The sequence below is a fragment of the Anastrepha ludens genome, chromosome 6 (assembly GCF_028408465.1).
Source record: "Anastrepha ludens isolate Willacy chromosome 6, idAnaLude1.1, whole genome shotgun sequence".
In the NCBI taxonomy this organism is placed as follows: domain Eukaryota; kingdom Metazoa; phylum Arthropoda; class Insecta; order Diptera; family Tephritidae; genus Anastrepha; species Anastrepha ludens.
In genome coordinates, this window is record NC_071502.1 from 40,320,331 (window position 1) to 40,340,438 (window position 20,108).

The window sequence follows — 20,108 nt, forward strand, 5'->3', positions numbered from 1 at the left end:
ATAACAGTCTCCTAAACTCAAACTAGTAGCAGAACGCACGTTTAAAAAAACAAAACCACTATAAAGCCGACTTGATTGTGTAAAATTCCAAAATAATGTAAGTGAACCCAAACTTTTGACCGGTAGTGTATTTATTCCAAAAAAATTGCCTTATGTAATAGAAGAGTTTAAGCTTTTAGCCTAAACATTCGTTGCTTAGAAATGTTTAAAAAATTTTATCAAGGAAGTTACAAAATAAGATTTTCGTTGCTATTTTTGACTTTTTTGTGAAGATAGGTTTAAGGAAGACTTGAATAACTCAGCCAAATAAGCAAATAAACACGTGTGTCTCATTTATACGCCTAAAGTATTGCTTAACAACTATTTTCTCAACATTTTCATTTCGTAACCCACTCGCACTCCTTTTTTTCTTTTTTGAGATTTCCAAAAATACCACAAAATTCTTATTATTTGATTCCGTTGATAAATTTTTAAACATTTTTATGCAACAAACATTTTAACAGCTCAAACTCTTTTATTATCTGAGGCTGTTTTTTATCGACCGAGTTAAATTTTGCAGCAAATATTTTTAAAACTAATTTTATTAGAAAAAATAACTTCATTTCAAATGGGTGCAACTTTTATAAATCACATTTTTTTCGGAAATATTTTGGCTCAAATCTTAAATTATATAATGATAATAGTAAATTTTATAAAACAAAAAATGAATAATTCCATTGAAAAACCAGTATCGCTTTGCCTTTTCAGTTTTTGTATGGCGAGTGGTGCACCCTAATATGCACATGTACGCAGACAGAATGGGCCCCTGTATAGAGGGAAAAATTCTGCGAATCTGCAACATGTATTGCAATTATCTCAATTAATTATTACATACTCGTACTAGACATACACGGCGTGCGGTGCTACGTTTCACTTTTTTTTTGGTGAATAGTTTGATATTTTTTTTTTTTGCATTTAAAGTTAAATAAAATACTATAAAATTCAAACATCAATGCTATTCCTTACAATTATGATTTACTGTAGCAATTTGATTAATTTCAATACTTTTGAGTCAATTCAAGTGCACGATTGGTATAAAAAACGTCATTTAAGGGTACGGAAAACAAATTGCTTTAATGCGAGGAAAATTGCACTGGAAAGTCAAATGTCAAGAAGAGGCATTTTTAAGACTTTTTTAAGGGGTTATACGCAGTTATGACTTTCAAAAAAATAGTTTTTTTTATTGCATTTTTGTAATGTACATATATTCAAAAGTATACGCACGAAATTTGAAGTAGATCTAAGCAATACTTTCGGAGTTATACCTAAATATGTAGAGATGCCTCGGCACGTTTTAAGGTAGGTCGGCCGCCGTAGCCGAATGGGTTGGTGCGTGATTACCATTCGGAATTCACAGAGAGGTCGTTGGTTCGAATCTCGGTGGAACACCAAAATTAATAAAAACATTTTTCTAATAGCGGTCGCCCCTCGGCAGGCAATGGCAAACCTCCGAGTGTATTTCTGCCATGAAAAAGCTCCTCATAAAAATATCTGCCGTTCGGAGTCGGCTTGAAACTGTAGGTCCCTCCATTTGTTCAACAACATCAAGACGCACACCACAAATAGGAGGAGGAGCTCGGCCAAACACCTAACAGAAGTGTTCGCGCCAATTATTTATTTTTTTTATTGAAACTTTAAACGTGTTTTTTTCAAAACGGCATTTTTCAAGTCGGTGTACACGATATCTCGAAAACGGGATGTTTGATCGGTCAACCGTTTTAACTCAATCTTTAAAGATACATTTTCTAGTAATTAATCGTTCCTTTTGTAAATCTGATACTTATTTTCCATTTTATAATCAATTTACGGCCAAATTTTAACGTAAAAATCGAAATCATTTCTTTTAAAAGCTGCCATTTTGTGAAAATTCACTATTTTGATTAGCCGAACGATTAATTACTATGTAGATAATCTAATATATTAACAAAATTTGTTCGGTTTTTTGATTTCAGATAATCCGTAATCGTACACCGTAAATCGTCTTTTTTTAAAGGAGGTTCCAGAAATCGCCTGCAGCGCGCTCTATAATCAACATTTTCATAAATAAAAAATTTTGTTACGTTCTTGAAGGATGCTTTTATAACCGCCAAAAATTTTCAAATTAAAATATTCTGAAGTTTCTTCAGGATAAATCCTTGAAAACCCGTCTTTTATTTGCTTCATAACTGAGTATAACCCCTTAAGTTAAAATTTGACTTAAAAGGTCCGGTTCTGATAATAATTGTATTTAGAATATATAGAGCTTCACACTACTTATCAAAGTTACTCACCTAAAAAACACAAATAAAACTATTACTTGATTACGAGTAATGGGGGTAACTTACAACCATTTCTTAATTGAAAAATAAGGTTTTACTTCTAAGTTTCCAAATTTTACTTGAATTTAAAAATACTTAATTCTAATCGAGATACGATAAAACTGAGTTATAATACATAATAAAATAAAAAATTCGTGAAATGGAAGAATATGCTTTTCATCGTCACCAAAAAAAAATTAACATGAATTTTAAGCCACTTTATTATATCGGAACAGGCACAATATTATATCAGAACTAAATGAGCTACCAAATTGCATGTCTAGGTTTCTCCAAAATATTCTTACTAATAAATTGTATTGATGGACATTTTTGTAATTTTTGTTTTTAATTTTATACTGTTTGAAAATATAAGTATAGATATTGTTTTAAAAAAAGTTCATAAAAAATTTTAATAAATAAAACGTCAAAGCTTTGCAATGTCACGCGTTGCTATTACTATGAACACAGGTATAAATAACAGCTTCAACTATATTATATAAATCCAATGTTACTCATACGCCCCCTGCATAGTTTCTTTTAATATCAGGTCCGTCCATAAGTTCGTGCGTATTTTACAAAAAATACAAAAAATTATTCGCGGAATATAACAAAACTATTTATATTTTCTTTGATATATTGTGCGTTCAACAAGTGATTTTAATCGCGGATAGAAGCACGTGTTGTTAAAAAATAAAATTGAATCTTCGAACGCGTATAAGAGGCATATTTTGTATTTTTTTTTTATAAAAGTGGTAAAAATGCAACAACTGTTGCTGCAGAAATAAACACTATTCACGGAGAGGATATAGTGAGTGTAAGGACTGCGTAAAAGTGGTTTTCAAACTTCCGAAGTGGTAACTGCGACGTGAAGGATGCCCCGCGCGCTGGTCGTCCTGAAGTCTTTAACTCCGGCGCCTTGCTCAAACTCGTTGAAACTGAGTCAAATTTGACAGACGATATGATAGCTCAGAGGTTAAATTCATCGCATGGAACAGTTCACAGGCACCTTGTTCATTTGGGAAAGGTTTCAAAGCTGGGAAAATGGGTTCTTAGAGATGGTCTTCACCCCAAGAAGATGCTCCTGTCTATTTGGTGGGATATGGCCGGTATTGTTTATTGTGAACTTCTGGAACCAAACCAGACGATAACTGCTGATTATTATTCCCATCTGAATGAGGCACTTAACAAAAATCGACCGTCTTTAGTGAATAGACGCAAAGTTTTGTTTCACCACGACAACGCAAGACCTCATACCGCAAAGCAAACATTAGGCAAGCTGAACGAGCTCGAAAGGGAGCTAACGCCATATCCACCATACTCTTCGGATATTGCACCTTGTGATTATCACTTTTTCCGTGGACTTCAATCCCATATGAGTAACAAGAATTACTCCTCAAAAGAAGCTATATTATAAAAAGGGATATCGAAGCGTATCTTGACTCCAAGGACAAAAAGTTGTTTGAGCAGGGAATGAAAAATTTGCGTAAACGCTGGAAGACATTGTATATAATGAAGGAAAATATATTATTGATTAATAAGTACTTTAAAAATCTTTTTTATTAATTTTAAAACCACCTTTAAAAAACGCACGAACTTATGGACTGACCTGATACAAACTATATGGCTTTGTTGTAATATAATCTATATTTTTACAAAAGAAAAGTTTAAAAATTCAAACATTCAACAATATCGCATGCTGTTATTATTGTGAATACAGGTATATATATAAATTGGCACAAAATTAATCATATAACTTTCTTTTCACGTCAATTTTTTATTGAACAATATTATATAAATTGTAAAATTATTATAAAAATTATTTTAGGTATGTACAACGTAGCGCGAAACTAATCATCAATATTGTTTTTGAATTAATTTTTCATTAAATAAAATTACATAAATTATAAAATTAATATACAAATTATTGTTAGGTGTGTACAAAGTGACGCAAAATTAATCCAACAATTTTCTGGTCGAATAAATTTTTTATTAAATAAAATATTTTATGTGATGGAAATCTTTATTTTGACCTTTACGCGTTACACTGCCTATCTGTATAAAATATAAATCTTACGAAAACAAATGTTACTCATACGCCTCATACGTTAATTTAAAATCTAAAATTATGGTACAAATACATTCAAACCATGGCTTCATAACAGCTAGCTTTCAACATCAAAGGCAACTACTTAAACTCGCATATATTTTAAATAAATATATTCGCCATTCATGACCCAAACACAAGCTACCTATGACCTTGTCATAAATAGCCCACTTGTCAACATGTCAGACGATATAAATGACAAATACATGTAAACTATTATATTCGTCTAAAAATACCCTCATATATTAGCATACCACCCTATGCAGCTGATGTGCATGTGCTTTTGTGCATTTGAGTTCATTATTTGGAGTAGAATGTCCTTTAATGATTCATTGAGCATGAAACTTTCGATTAAATAAATTCAATTTAAATTTACTGAAAACTTTGTCGAAAGTTTGCTTTAGTAAAATGTTTGCAAAAGATTTCTGTACTCCGTAACTACTAGAGAAATTTTATTAATTTCTTAGAATAATAAATAAATATTTTAGTTGGAAATTAAAACTGAAATGTATTCAAGATGGCTCAGTTTGCGATAAAGGTTTTGGTGAGAGCAAATCTCATATTTTTTTTATATATTATTTGCTTCAAATTGAGGACGGAGAAGAAACTAATTTTTACGTTTTTTCCCTTTTACTTACATATTTTTTAACTCATTTTTATCTGTAATACTACCACAACATACGAATTTAAGATTCACATCAAAGTGAACTTATACTTTTACTTGTGTTCAGTTATCAAACTTGTTGTCTACCAAACCCGAGCATAAGCTATTTTTTCATAATAATTAAATTTTTCCTATTAAACTACTGAGCACTTAATACTTTAATAGTCCAGCTTAAAAGCTCGTATACAAGTAAAGCAAAGTATTTTCAAAGCTGTTTAGTTGATTTTCCAAAACAAACATACAAATATTGTTTTTGTGTTTTTTTTTCGTTACTCATGCCTTTAAGTTAACTAACGAAATTTTGGAAATGTTTTCTCGCCAGCGCATAACCTTTGAAGCTTGTTGCACCCACGGCTATCCAAACTTTGCAAAACTAAAGTCAAAATATTCTCCACAAATAATTTATGAACTCGTATGAGCACTTTAAGAAAGTTGGAAATCAATTCCCAATTGTGCATTTGAAGCAAAACTTACTCGAGCAAGACTTGCAAACAAGACTGGCAATTCGAACATGAGCAGCGGCATATGGTCTGGAAAAAGTTTTTCTTGGCTTGGCTGTGACATTTGCTATTTAGTTTTGGGCAGTCTTGGCATAGCAAAAAAGCACAAAGTAAAAGTGGTAAACTAATAACAGATAAATAAGTAATGTACATACATTTTTTTCATAGACATAGAGAAACACAAGCACGTGCCACCAAGGCAATATTAAATTGTACGAATTCTAAAAATATTTTACAATAAATACTCAAGCGGTTAAACTGCACTAGAACTTTAAAAACAGATAAAAGAATGCGCAAAATTAAGCAAAAATAAAGAAAAGAAGAAAATAGAAATTTAGGAATTAAATTCAAGCGCAGGTATCATACATTGAAGATACAGGGTGGGTAATACAGCGTTCGGTATTTTAGCTATCGTTTGCTTAAGCTTTGACAACTAAAATAGCACTCGCAATGTCTTAGAAATTTATTTTACAACTACACTTATTCAAAATGGCTCACCTAACGTTGGAAGAAAGTTGTTGTTTTCGTTGCTGTAACAATTCATCAGCAGTCCTGCCACTACGGTGTTGTCACCGATTGTCATCATCTATCTTATCTTAGGGTAGGCCCAGGAAACATGTTATTTAGAGGGATTGGGTCCAAAGCGAGTATGGTGTTATCAGAGTGGGTCTAAGAAAGCACGTGAATAGGGGGTTAATATTGTGCGAGTTACTTCACATTCCTTTTGTTGGAAAAATGTGCTGAGAAAAACTTCGTCGAAGATAAGCATCTAACGTAAATGTCGAGAGTTACGACCCCGCGTTATCCAATTTCTGTTTCCTCAAATTGAGAAGAATGGCATAGAACGCATTTGGTTTCATAAGGAAAGCGCTGAAAGCCACACAGCCAGCTGTAGCTTGAAATGTGGCGCATTGTCCTTTTGAAAATTCTGTAATCGTTATGGTGAATAGCTTTCACCAGATGTCGATAGTACAATTTTGGTTCGAATATAATGAGAATTTGTAAGCTACCCTCTCTTTCTTCAGGAAACTGATATAATTTACAAAAAATATGGGCAATTTGCTGTGTTCTACTGAATTCCATTCCTCCTGACCCTTGGCTTTAAGAGCAATGGGCAAAACTGCATGAGTACTTGAAAAAAAGGGCAGCCTTCCATAATTTCGCTGCATTCCATTTAAAGCCCGCTTTATCTCCTCATGATGTGAACCAGTTCCTAGTAGTTTTCTTCCTTTGTTTTGTATTAACCCTAATTTGAATTTTCATATATATTAGAAAAGTTCCACGAAAATGTTAGTTTGTACGCATTTTTTTGGGCCGATACGAGGCCAATTTTATTCGTTCTTTTTTCATATAAAAAAAAGAAAAAATCAAAATATTGTACAAACTGTGGTTTAGTGAAAATTGCCGCAGAACTTGCTCGATTCTTAGATGAAGTTTCGAATTAACATTAATTTTATGTGTAGAACTTTTTTTGAATAAATATACAAATTTTTCGTTATTGTGAAACAATTTGTGTCGTGTTGCTCAGTTGCAAATTTTTTTCGACGGAGAGTAAACATAAACACAGAGGTTTGTCCGCTCTTTATGAAGAGAAATGCTTTAGTACACATACACGAACGTCGAACTACTGATTTGTGTTTTGTGTGCAGTTCATTTGTGAGAGCAACAAGTGAGTTGACCAAGGATAATAGATTTACCAAGGTTTGCCAGACAAGAAAACAGTTATTCGCCTCTCAGAGACTTTGACAGAAGTTGTTTTTGGGTTTACGTCAAACGAGATATACATTTTGTAAGAACAAAGGAAATGTTCAAACGGTTTGTTTACGAATACCGCACACCAGAGCACACCACTTTATACCTTTCCCCATGTGAACTGTTTTCGCAGTTTCAAGCAGACCTGGTAAATCTATAGGCCTTGTGTGTTGACAGTTTTCTTTGGGTATTCACATCGATAAGATAACAATAGAATATATTGATACATCGGATTGATACGAATTGAAAAAAATAAAATTACATTTTCGGAATGGCAGATTTAAATAAAGTTGTGGATTTATTTACCGAAGAGGATGAACACATGAATACACAAAATTCAGATAACTCCAACGATATGAGCGGGTTTGAAGTCATGGGAATTCAGATCGATGAGGACAATGTGATTGTTGTTTCAGACGAAAATTCAACGAACAACGAGTCAAAGACGGAAATTGTTCATCACGAAGCGAAAACACAATCCGAAGTTCTCAATCGAGAACTGGAGCGTGACTACCATTATGAATGTAATGAACTAAACACATTTGTAACATCAAATTTAACGAAATTGAGTGACCCATGTTGCTGTTGGTGATACAATCATGAACAATGTTAGCTATGGAACTGGTAGATTGTTTTTCTTCGATGCTCCTGGGGGAACAGGAAAGACCTTTTTGATTTCATTGATATTAGCAACAATTCGATCAGATAATAACGTTGCATTGGCACTCGCTATTTCCGGAATTGCGGCTACATTACTGGAAGGCGGTCGCACAGCACATTCTGCATTAAAGTTGCCTTTGAATATGCGGGTAAATGAAACACCAACATGTAATATTTCGAAAACATCTGGAATGACAAAAGTTCTTAAAGTATGTAAGCTCATCATATGGGGCGAGTGTACTATGGCACTCAAGAAACCATTGGAAGCACTTGATAGAACTTTGAAAAATCTACGAGGAAGCCAAACAGTCTTTGGAGGTGCCATGATTTTATTGGCTAGAGATTTCAGGCAAACCTTACCTGTGATCCCAAAATCTACGGCTGCAGATGAAATCAATGCATACTTAAAATCATCATATTTATGTAGACATGTAAACACGCTTACACTTGCTACAAACGTACGTGTTCAACTACAGAACGATCCATCAGCAGCGGAATTTTCACACCAATTACTGAAAATCGGAAATGGCCAAATGTCTGTCGATCCAACAGGAATGATTACATTGCCTAACAATTTCTGCACTTTTGCACAGTCTAAAGAGGCATTGATACAAAGTGTATTTCCAGACATAGTTCAACATTACAAAAACCATGATTGGCTCTGCGAAAGAGATATTTTAGCTCAGAAAAATAAGGACGTCAATAATATAAATGCAGTTATTTTGGATCAAATACCTGGTGACATAGTTGCATATAAGTAAGTCAATGGGCACTATTACTGATGAAGATGATGTCGTAAATTATCCAACTGAATTCTTAAACTTTAGAGCTGATAGAGCTAGAATAGAGCTGATTTTTTTCTTTGACGGTGTTGCGTATTTTCTTCTATTGTGCCTCACAGAAATAAGTATATGTGCAAAGTTTTTTATACCGATATCTTTCCTGATAGTAACGATACATTTTTGTTTGGTATGCCAAAGTCTGTATTTGCAGTCCTACTTAACTATTCGCTTGCAAAATTCCTCTTTAGTCATTATTCTTAGTACCGTTATTACAATTTTGTGTTGGATTTGGTTTTCATATGAAATAAGTACATATACATATGTGCAATCAGATATCAGTATTGATTTGGCAAGCATAGAGAGCAAGTTAACAAAAAATTGTGTTTTATTTGCATTGGTATCGTAAATAAAATAGATTAATTCTTTTGAATAAAAAAGAATTGAGTTATCGATGGGTTAATCTGTAGAATGCCACGTGGAAGACATTTATCCGATGACGAGCGTGGTCTGTTAAAGGGCTAAGCGGAAGTGGCAAAAGTATTAATGAGATTGCTGCTAGAGTAAATCGACATAGGAACCATCACCAACTTTCTTAAAAATCCAGAAACATATGATCAACTCAAACGAAGCGGCAGGCCTACTAACATCGGCGGCAGATCCAAACGAGAAACTCGTCGTCTGGCTGCTCAAAAAGAAATGTCTTTCAAGGAAATCAAACACCATTTAAACCTTAAGGTCACCGATGGACGAATACATCAAATTTTGGTCGAGGACGGAACACTTAGATATTGTTTGTGGGAGCCGGTACCAAGAATATTAGCACGCCAAATTAAGGCTGGTTTAGCATTTGCCGGAAAATGTAAATTTTGGACTAACGAATTCCAAAACGTTGTATTTTCAGACGAAAAAAAGTTCAACTTAGATGGTCCAGATGGTTGGCAGAAATATATAGGCGGGACTTTAGGCAACCACGGCAAACGCGCCATAAGCGGAACCACGGTGGCGGGCTTTTGATAATTTGGGCTGCTTTCGGATATGGTGGAAAGTCCCCAATTTGTTTTATTCCGACAAGAATCAACTCATAATTCTATGTTGAAATATTAGAGGATGTTATTATTGAGTTTGCGGGAAACATATACGGAGACAACTGAGTTTTCCAGCAAGACAACGCCCCAATCCATACGGCTCGTTTAGCTAAGGCCTTCCTATCGTCAAGAAAAATTTCAGTTCTGGATTAGCCAGCACTAAGTCCCGATTTAAACCCAATTGAGGACCTCTGAGAATATTGTCAGCCCGTATTTATAAAAATGATTGGCAGTTTGAGACAATCAAAGACCTGAAAGGTGCTTTAATGGAAGAGTGGGATAAGATAGATTCTTCAAAGCTTGACAGACTCTATGCCTAAACATATTAAGGGGTTATACGCAATTATGACTTTCAAAAAAATCGATTTTTTTATTGCATTTTTGTAATGTACATATATTCAAAAGTATACGCACGAAATTTGAAGTAGATCTAAGCAATACTTTCGGAGTTATACCTAAATATGTAGAGATGCCTCGGCACGTTTTAAGGTAGGTATTGAAACTTTAAACGTGTTTTTTTCAAAACGGCATTTTTCAAGTCGGTGTACACGATATCTCGAAAACGGCTTGTTTGATCGGTCAACCATTTTAACTCAATCTTTAAAGATACATTTTCAAGTAATTAATCGTTCCTTTTGTAAATCTGATACTTATTTTCCATTTTATAATCAATTTACGGCCAAATTTTAACGTAAAAATCGAAATCATTTCTTTTAAAAGCTGCCATTTTGTGAAAATTCACTATTTTGATTAGCCGAACGATTAATTACTAGATAATCTAATATATTAACAAAATTTGTTTGGTTTTTTGATTTCAGATAATCCAATCCTGAGTTACGATGTACACCGTAAATCGTCTTTTTTTAAAGGAGGTTCCAGAAATCGCCTGCAGCGCGCTCTATAATCAACATTTTCATAAATAAAAAATTTTGTTACATTCTTGAAGGATACTTTTATAACCGTCAAAAATTTTCAAATTAAAATATTCTGAAGTTTCTTCAGGATAAATCCCTGACAACCCGTCTTTTATTTGCTTCATAACTGCGTATAACCCCTTAAATATCTCCTTTTTCAAAATGGAAAACATATTAATTATTAGAAAATAGATAGAAACGTTGACAAAAAGTTAAAAGAAAGGCCAATGCACATATATTTCTATCATATGAAGTTAATTATTTTAATTTCTTTTTTAATTTAATAAGTTTAGTCAAATTTAATTTTTGTTGCATAATTTTTTGTTCCTATAATATATATCTAAATTATTGGCCGAACCTTTCTCCTGCTTCTTCATGTTTTTCATTTGAAAATACCCTTGCACATATACTTATTTCTGTCAGGTATATATGGAGAAAATAGGCAACACATTCAAGTCAGGGGAAAAAGCTATGAAAAATATTCAAGCATATTGAACCATTGCAAACTTGCTCTCTTTAGAACTTTTTTTTTCCATTTTTCTTTATTTATTGAATCTTTCTTGTATAGGGTTGTTCAATATGTGCGCTTCAACTTTTTTCCGATAGGGAGGGCGAACGACGCAATATTTTTTATTTTTCGCTTGTGATTTGTAAACTTCATTAGTATACATTTCATCATAGAACGCTACACACTTGAGCAACGATTGCAAATCGTGCAAATTTTTTATGAAAATAATCGTTCTGTTGCTGCTACTTTAAGAGCATTGCGGCCATTTTACGGTCCATTTAACAAGCCGTCCCGTTTTGGGGTTATGTGAAGTCATTGGTCTACAGTAACAAGCCGGCGACGATTTGTGAGCTCAGAGCCAATATTGAACGCGAAATTGCTGGAATTTCGGCCGATTTATGCAAAAGAGTGGTCGAAAATTGGGTTCAACGATTGGACTTCGTAAAACGTGCACGCGGTGGTCATGCAAAAGAAATCGAATTTCATACTTAAATGTATATGTTCAAACTCGATAATAAAAAAAAATTAGTTAAAAAAGTCAAACAGTTTGTGTTTTATTCAAAAAAGTTCAAAAGTTGAAGCGCTCTTACTGAAAACCCCTATATAAGAAACTAACAATAAGTTTACAAATCTTATATACTAGAGTAATATGTTTCCTTGCCAGTGCTAAGAAGCGAATTATTTGCTCAAATGAATATATATTTACATATATAATTAAATCGGTTGTGAATCTCCAATTCTTCGTAGCTGGGAGCCGGAAAGGCCTAGTTTCCAGTCTCCCTTAGAGCTTCCGTTGTCCCTCATGTAGATTGTGAAAATGATGTTGTTTTTTTGTTTTTTTTCGAATGTGATAGATGTGGTTGGAGGAAGTTGTGGACGGGCTCTCGTGTGAGATGAGATAATTAAGATAGTGCAGACTTGAAGATGTCTCTTTTTTCAATCGTGTGTGACCTTCATCTAAAAGTAGATTTCGCGCTAGTTTATTAGAATGGTCTTCTAGCTTTTGTAGGTATTTTTTGCTCAACCGTACTATTTCATCGGCTACACGAGGTATGTAAATATCTCTGCGAATGTTAGCGTTCTTTATATACCATGGAGCTCTCATGATTATCCGCAAGGCTTTAGATTGCACTCTCTGAAGTTTTTCGATATTTGAGGGCGTAGCCGTTCCCCACATTTCTATACCATATGTCCATATTGGTTTTAGCATGGCTTTATATAGTAGCACTTTGTATTCTAAAGGTAATGCTGATTTCGAATTAAGCATCCAATGTAGGCTTTTCATTTTAAGCTTGATATTCGACACTTTCTTTTCAATATGATTCCGCCATGTGAGTCTTCTATCTAAGTGAATTCCGAGATATTTTATTTCGTTTTGCTGTGGTATATTCTGACCATTTATTGTAACTGCAGGGCAAGTTTCTTTTCTTAGAGTAAAAGTAATATGCATGCATTTGGTTTCATTAACCTTTATTCTCCAGTTTTTAAGCTATACTTCTGTTTCAAGTATAATATATGCCTTTGTAATATAGACGTTGCTACTTTTGGGTGTGTGTGAGTGCAAAGTATTGCAGTATCATCGGCAAATGTTGATGTCATTGTTTGGCTCGTCGTTGGCATATCAGATGTGTATAATACATATAAAATAGGGCCTAGAACGCTGCCTTGTGAAACTCCAGCGTCTATTCTACAATGCCGAGAGAAAAAATCTTTTTGCTTTACAACAAATTCTCTATTAGTGATATAGTTTTGCAGCAAGAGGTGTACATTCGTAGGCAGTAAACTAGTAATTTTGTGAATTAGGCCGCGGTGCCATACCTTATCGAATGCTTGTGCTACGTCTAAGAACAGTGCAGAGCAGTACTGTTTATTCTCAAAAGACTTTCGTATAAATGACACAATGCGATGAACTTGCTCAGTTGTACTATGTTTTGCTCTGAATCCAAATTGGTGTTGAGGAATAATATTGTTATCTTGAATAAAGGGCATTATTTTCTGCAAGAGCAACTTTTCAAATAGCTTTGAAAGTATGGACAATAGACTAATTGGCCGATATGAGGATGCTTGGCTTAAGTCTTTCCCAGGTTTACCAATCATAGTGATTTGAGATAATTTCCAAGCTTTTGGGTAGTAAGCAGTACGAGAGATGGCGTTAAATATGTGCCCGATATGAAGAACGGCAATATTGGGAAGCTCTTTTAGCATTTTTGGGGTGATTTTGTCGTAACCTGGTGCTTTTTTAGGTTTAAGTTGATTAATAACTGAGACTATGTTATTTTTTTTTTAACTTTATTGGCTTTTTTGGTGGTTGCAATATGTCTAGTGGTAAACAAGTAGTTGCAGAAGACTGATTGGGAGTGAAGTTAGAACTGAATGAGCAGTTTTATAGCATTCCGAAAAATTTTCTATAAAAATGTGAAAAAAATTAAAATTTTTTATTTCTTAATTAAATTTTAATTCTTTTTAAAATGAGAAGATGAAAAATGTAATCGGAATTACAGCTCTTCATACAGGGTAACACTGCATAATATAACACGCAACCCCTGCTCGCACGACAGTACAGAATTACATATCAAGCTGATTAGCGGTTTTCTGTGCAAAAAATGACTGCTCGCGAAAATTTACGCTGAATTGAAAATTACATTTATATCCAGATTAAGTGGTTTAAAGAGAGCAATTCAATACTCCATATATGATTTTATTTTCATTTAGAAAATTAGATTTCAAATACTAACTATTTGTAAATTAAATTGTAAATAAATATTAAACCGCAATTATTTGCCCCTTGTTCATGCACTCGCATTTAAACAGCTCAGCTTACTGTCTAATCTTCATCATTTGATTATTTAATTAATTAGCACACAAAAGGCACAGCAAATGTCAACAAGTGTTATGACCAGTAATTGGTTATTGTAGTTGTACACAACCCAAATGAACTCAAATATTAATGTACTTTGTGTAAACCGTAAGCCGCAAACCACATAGACGCAGTCATCAACACATGTAATCAAATTCGTAATTGTGTATACGAGCATTCGTGTTGGTAAGTGGTCAACCACAGCAACTTGCAACATATGTACGCAAATATTAGTAACAAAAATAATTTAATTCAATTCCAAAAGCAATAACATTGCTGTTTATAGGTATATTTCAGCTCAGGTGCAACGAAACATTTGGAGAAAGGATTACTTAAACAAATAAAGTATGAAAGCCTTACTTTTTATCTCGATTTTAGGAGAAATAATTAGGAAAAAGATTATTTAAGCAAAAATTAGGAAAAGGCGTATTTAAGCAAATAAAATATACAAATCTTATATAACTCTCCATTTCAGTATTTCTTCAGCTAAATGAAATGCGGCCAAGTGGAGTAGGAAAATTACGAATTTTTTTATTTCAATTTTTTGCTCTGAAAACTAAGACTTGCACTGGGTAGTACAAAGAAATCCATTATTTTTGTATTTCATTGAAAGTTTCATCTAGCGCAGTGAGGATCATTCAATTTATTTTAAATATGCCACCATTTTTTGATAACTTTTTGCCACTTGGGGGGTAATTCCATTATGACTCTCACTTACGTTCTGATTGCCAAAAATTGAGACAAACGCTTTTGATTAACTTTTCTTGACACAAACTTTGCACCATATATAATAGTTGGATTATAATTTGTCTAAAATTCCCAAAATTAGTCAAAAAATAAATAAAATAAAATAAAAATGAAAAGCAAAATAAAAAAACGCGTAAATTCTTAAGGTATATACCTGTGAAATGAGACTTTTTTTCAATTTCAAACGTTTATTAACAAAAAATGGTTCCAAATTTAATCTTCAAAACAATAGTCATCGCCAGCAACTCATTTTTCCCATCTCTTAGGCAATTTGGGGATGCCGGGCCAAAAAAATTGGCCGTCTTTGGCCGCAAACCAATCATCGAGCCATTTTTTGGCTTCTTCGCTGCTCGTGTGTGGCCCTTCGATGCAATATTCTGGGCGTTTTCGGTGTATAGGCCAATTGTCGTTGGCAGCGTGCACAACAATAGCTCGTACCAAATCATACCACGCTGATCCCTTGCGGCCGAAGCGATTTGGTTTGGCCGTTGTTTTTGGCTTGTGGCCGGGCGGATCATACGATCGTTTACGCTTGGAATTGGAGAAATACACCCGTTTTTCATCACCCGTAAGGATTCGATGCAAAAAAGACATTTTTTGAACCGAGAGAGCAGCATTTCACAAGCGGTAACAAACGTAACAAACAATGAACTGTATGTTGTTGACAGGACGGACCAAAAAAACAAGACATTTGGGAAAGTTTAAAAATTCTCCTAGCGACATCTGTGGACTAATAGCTGAAAGTCTTATATCATAGGTTTTATATGTATCTGGTGTTTTTTTTAGTTGCATGAGAACAATCGATATCGATGACTATGGATTAACAGCTGAGAATGACAAACTGTGTAGAAATTTCTCTTCAGTAAGGTTTGGCAAGTCATCACGCCAGGACAACGCTTTCAAAATGTGGAAGTTTACATTAAAAACAATTAAAAACTCGTTCGCGAAGTTCATGCAGCACTGGTGGCATCATCAGTCCTTGATTCTTTCCAAATAAGAAAGGAGCTCCCGTTCCGATAATCAAAAATTGATAGTCAAGAATATTTCTGTTTTGTATTATCATTTTAAGCTCTGAAGCTCTTAAAAAACGTATATCAGTTCTCACGTATTTAAGTCACCTTACCATTTCACGCTATTCAGAATATTTCTCATGATCAATTTTTTTCGTTATTTTTGTATAATAGTATAGTTTGTTTCGCTCTAAAAACTTAAAAAAACTAGCACGCTTTGTAAAACAAATCCCAAAAATTTACGAGTTTTCAGCGAATTATCATCCAAATTTTCTACTTTTTAATCAGAATTTTTAGAAAGCTTCTTGGTATGCAGTTTTATAGTCCATTTCAATTCAATAAAAGTTTGAAGTCGTTAAAAATTCTAAATGATTTTGATAGTTTCTAACCCATTGCGTATGTGGAGAAAACATAAGGAAGGCAAGACATTTTTTATACGGAGAAAATATCGAACATTGTGTGGGAGCAATTATTTCTTTGCTACAGGTAAAAACAGTTAGTATTTAATCACTTGGCGTCTTGTCCGAGCTATAAATTTTATTTAAAAACCTCCCAGTCAAGCCCTGTGAACTTCTGGTTAGTGAAAATATCGATCTAGTTTAGAATTGTCCTGTTGAAACACAATTCCTTTCTAGTGGCCAAATGTTTTCTTCACATATTCCAATTCTTGCCAATACAGATTTGAGCTAAGAATTTGAACGTAATGCAGCAGTTCATAATAGATATGTAACTCTCTGCCTCTCCTACAAAACACACAACAAAACTTTTATGATGGTCCATCCCGGCTTGACCACACTTTGAGTTAGCTTATTCCGATGCGACCACTACAATTTTCGCTTGGCTTTGTCGTAAGAGACCCACTCTTCAGCAACAGACACCGACTGCTTCAGAAGTGGCTCGCTTTTGTTGAAATTCAGCAGCGATTCGCAAATTTCACAGATTGGGTTTATGAGACTTTTTTGCATTACACTGGGATTTTCCATATTTTCCATTTCCTTTTGGATCTAATTTTATTTAAATGATTTTCTAAGGTTTGCTTAGCTCCAAAGTAATCAAAAAAGTGCTTACATGCCGAACTGAAATAGAAATTATTTACATTTTGACCTGCCTCACTTGCGATTTCATCTATATCGAAGAATTGGTATGTTGCCACTCATATACTTGTATTGCATTTATTATAAATATATTTGATACGGTCCATATTGCTTTCCAAAATTTTTGCTATACCTGTCAGGGTACCACTAATATGAGAAAAAACGTTATCTGCCATTTAATGTTACATGTCCAACCACAATTGCTCGTAGGCCAAGAGAGAGAGAAAACTTATAAGATTTTTTTAAGAATTTCAGCAGCTTGTCGAAGGTAAAAAAATATAGCTCGTCCATTCAAAGTACATCCAACTCAAAAAAGTATAATCGATGTAGGTTTCGCGAAAGCCAGACAGCGACAGCAAGAATGCTTCCTTATCCTTCAAACAAGATTTACATAGTGGATCATCTTTTTTTGCTAAGTTGATTGATACTCGCATGGATTTCCGTCGGGCAGTGCTCGGTTAGGACCGCCTGCCAGTATTAACAATAATTGTGATTTTTTCAGTCTTAGAAGCTCTCTCGATTATGTCCTAGCTACTCGTCACCAGAAAAATTCTGGCAAGTCATTGTTCTCGCCCAGAGTTCGATGCAATAAAAGAAAGTGAAATCGATAAAAATAAAAAAAATCAAATTTTTTAAGAAGATCTGATTTTTTTATGTAAGTTTTAATTGACGAATCTTACCTTCTACTGCTGCTTTCGTGAGTTTTCCTGCAAAATATTAATAGAATAATCATTTGATACATTTTCACCACAAAGAGATTAGAGATTTGCAGCAATTTGTAATCGATTTTTATTTTTTTTTTCAAAAGAAATTGCACATCAAAATATTTCGTACCGAAGTATTCATGCAGAAGAGAAGATAAAGTGTCGCAGTGTAAGCCTTGAGAAAGAAGTTAAATGATAACGGCATCACTGATTATAATCAGTTGGTCTTAGACCGGACCACAGGTAGTCAAACGAATCCTTAAAATTTCGATGGTAACATTTCGATCTAGCCCATCAAGCACACTTTTCTGGAAAGTCCTTGTACCCTGGCACCCTGGTGTATAAGCTTGACAGAGAAATATTCAGTTGCTCCCCAGAGCATAGTCAGACACCTGATAAAAATTTACTACATATATGTACTATTTCAAAATTCAGACAGAAAAAATTCTCTTATAAAAATACCAAAACAAAAAAATGCCATCAAATTTTCGCGCAAAAGAGCCATTGTTTCGTTAGCTGTGTGGCAAGTGGCACCGTCCTGTTGAAGCCACATATCGTCCACATCCATATCTTCCAATTCGGGCCATAAAAAGTTCGTTATCACCTCACGATAGCGAACACTATTCACAGTACTGCCTGACCGGCCTCATTTTGGAAAAAATACGGCCCAATAATGCCGCCGGCCCATAAACCGCACCAAACAGTCACTCTTTGTGGGTGCATTGGTTTTTCGGCAATCACTCTTGGACTATCATTCGCCTCATATGTGCCTCGTCACTGAAGATGATTTTCTTCGAAAATTGGTCATTCACTGTTGCCATTTCCTGCCACCATTCTGACCATGCTTGAAATGGTCTGAGGACGCTTGAAATGGTCAAGAGGCTTTAGTTCTAGAGTCAATTGCACCTTGTAAGCGTGTAAATGCAAGTCTTTATGCATAGTGTTCATCAACGACGAGCGTAAGAGGTGCAATTGGTGGGCACGACGACGAGTTGAGGTGGACGGCTCTCCAACCACACTATCGCGAACAGCAGCAATATTTTCTGCAGTACGAGCTATACGAGCATGCACTGGTGTTTTCACATCTCTTACAGACCCGGTTTGATCAAACTTTTACAGAATTTTTACCTATTGTATGCACATTTGGACGATTAAATTGACCGAAAAAATCACGAAGTGCGCGATATGCATTTTGATTTGAACGCCCGTTTTTATAATAAGCGTCAATAACTTTAACGCGTTGCTCGATTATCTTAAATTAAAAAATGTCAAATAAAATGCAGAGAAAAGTTTGACGTTTAGGTGTGGTTTACATTCAACATCGGCCCTTAAAATTTAACCACCCTTTACTTATACATCTGCGCGTACTTCTGCACGCACACATTTACTCCTATACCTTTGCGTGAATATGCGTATGTGTAAATAAACACTTGAAATTCTTGTTGCTCTGAATGCATTGCTTACATTTCTAATTGCACATTAGATCAGAAGGTAATTCGATATTGACTTTGCATAGAAAGCCTGCAGGAGAGACACGCAAAAGCTACGTCTTTGTTGACATCTTGGCAATCGCTGTCAATAACTCATATAAATATATTATATTTACAGATGTTACTTAAGCATCCCATTCTGTTCTACATCTACTCGCATATGCGCTACGTTTGCTTTATTTGTCATTATTTGCCATCATTACCGCCGGCATTTCACATGATTTGCTTCCCCTTGAACAATTTTGTTTGAGCACGACATGACAATGAATTCACAATGAGTTGATAATGAGCTGATAAAGACTTGCAAATGAGTTCGAAAAGTTTCGCTAATGCACACAAAGCCATTAAGATACCACGGTAAAGTGATGTTGGAAGCACTCAAGACTTATGTGGCCAACTGTCAGCGTTTCTTTTATCAGTACTTCACCCCAGAATATTTGGTTTCGAAGTCAGCAGAATAAAACTGTTACAGTTAGAATACAAACAATTGCCGGAATTGGAGTCATTTTTTATCAAGGAAATCAACGGTTAAAAAACATAAATGTTGAGATAGATTTCGAAAAATGTACTTATATATTTTTTCACCTTGCGACTTTTGCTTAGATTAACAAAGAGCGCCATTAGTTTCTTCCTCGTGCTAACCGGCATCAGTTGGGCGCAATGAGTTTTTGTTTTTGTTTTTATTGCAATCTGTTTTAAATTTAAATATTAAGTAATTTATATAACTTAGGCTAATGGGGCGATCTTGGAGTTGGACTTTGGCTAAAGAATTCTCTCACTATATGGTCTTGATGGAAGTAACTTACTGAACGTTAAGTGAGAGCCGTGACATCTTGAGGTTGATTTTTTTTTTATAAGTTTCGAGGCGCACTAAGTAGGTTTTTGGCTGAATTATGGCCTT

At 34.4% G+C, this 20,108-nt stretch overlaps 1 protein-coding gene across 1 annotated transcript in view; it reads left to right on the forward strand.

The window, feature by feature from the left end:
- Nucleotides 1-20,108, forward strand: part of LOC128867027 (potassium channel subfamily T member 2) — a 174,563-nt gene that overhangs the window by 39,057 nt on the left and 115,398 nt on the right. The window lies entirely within an intron of this gene.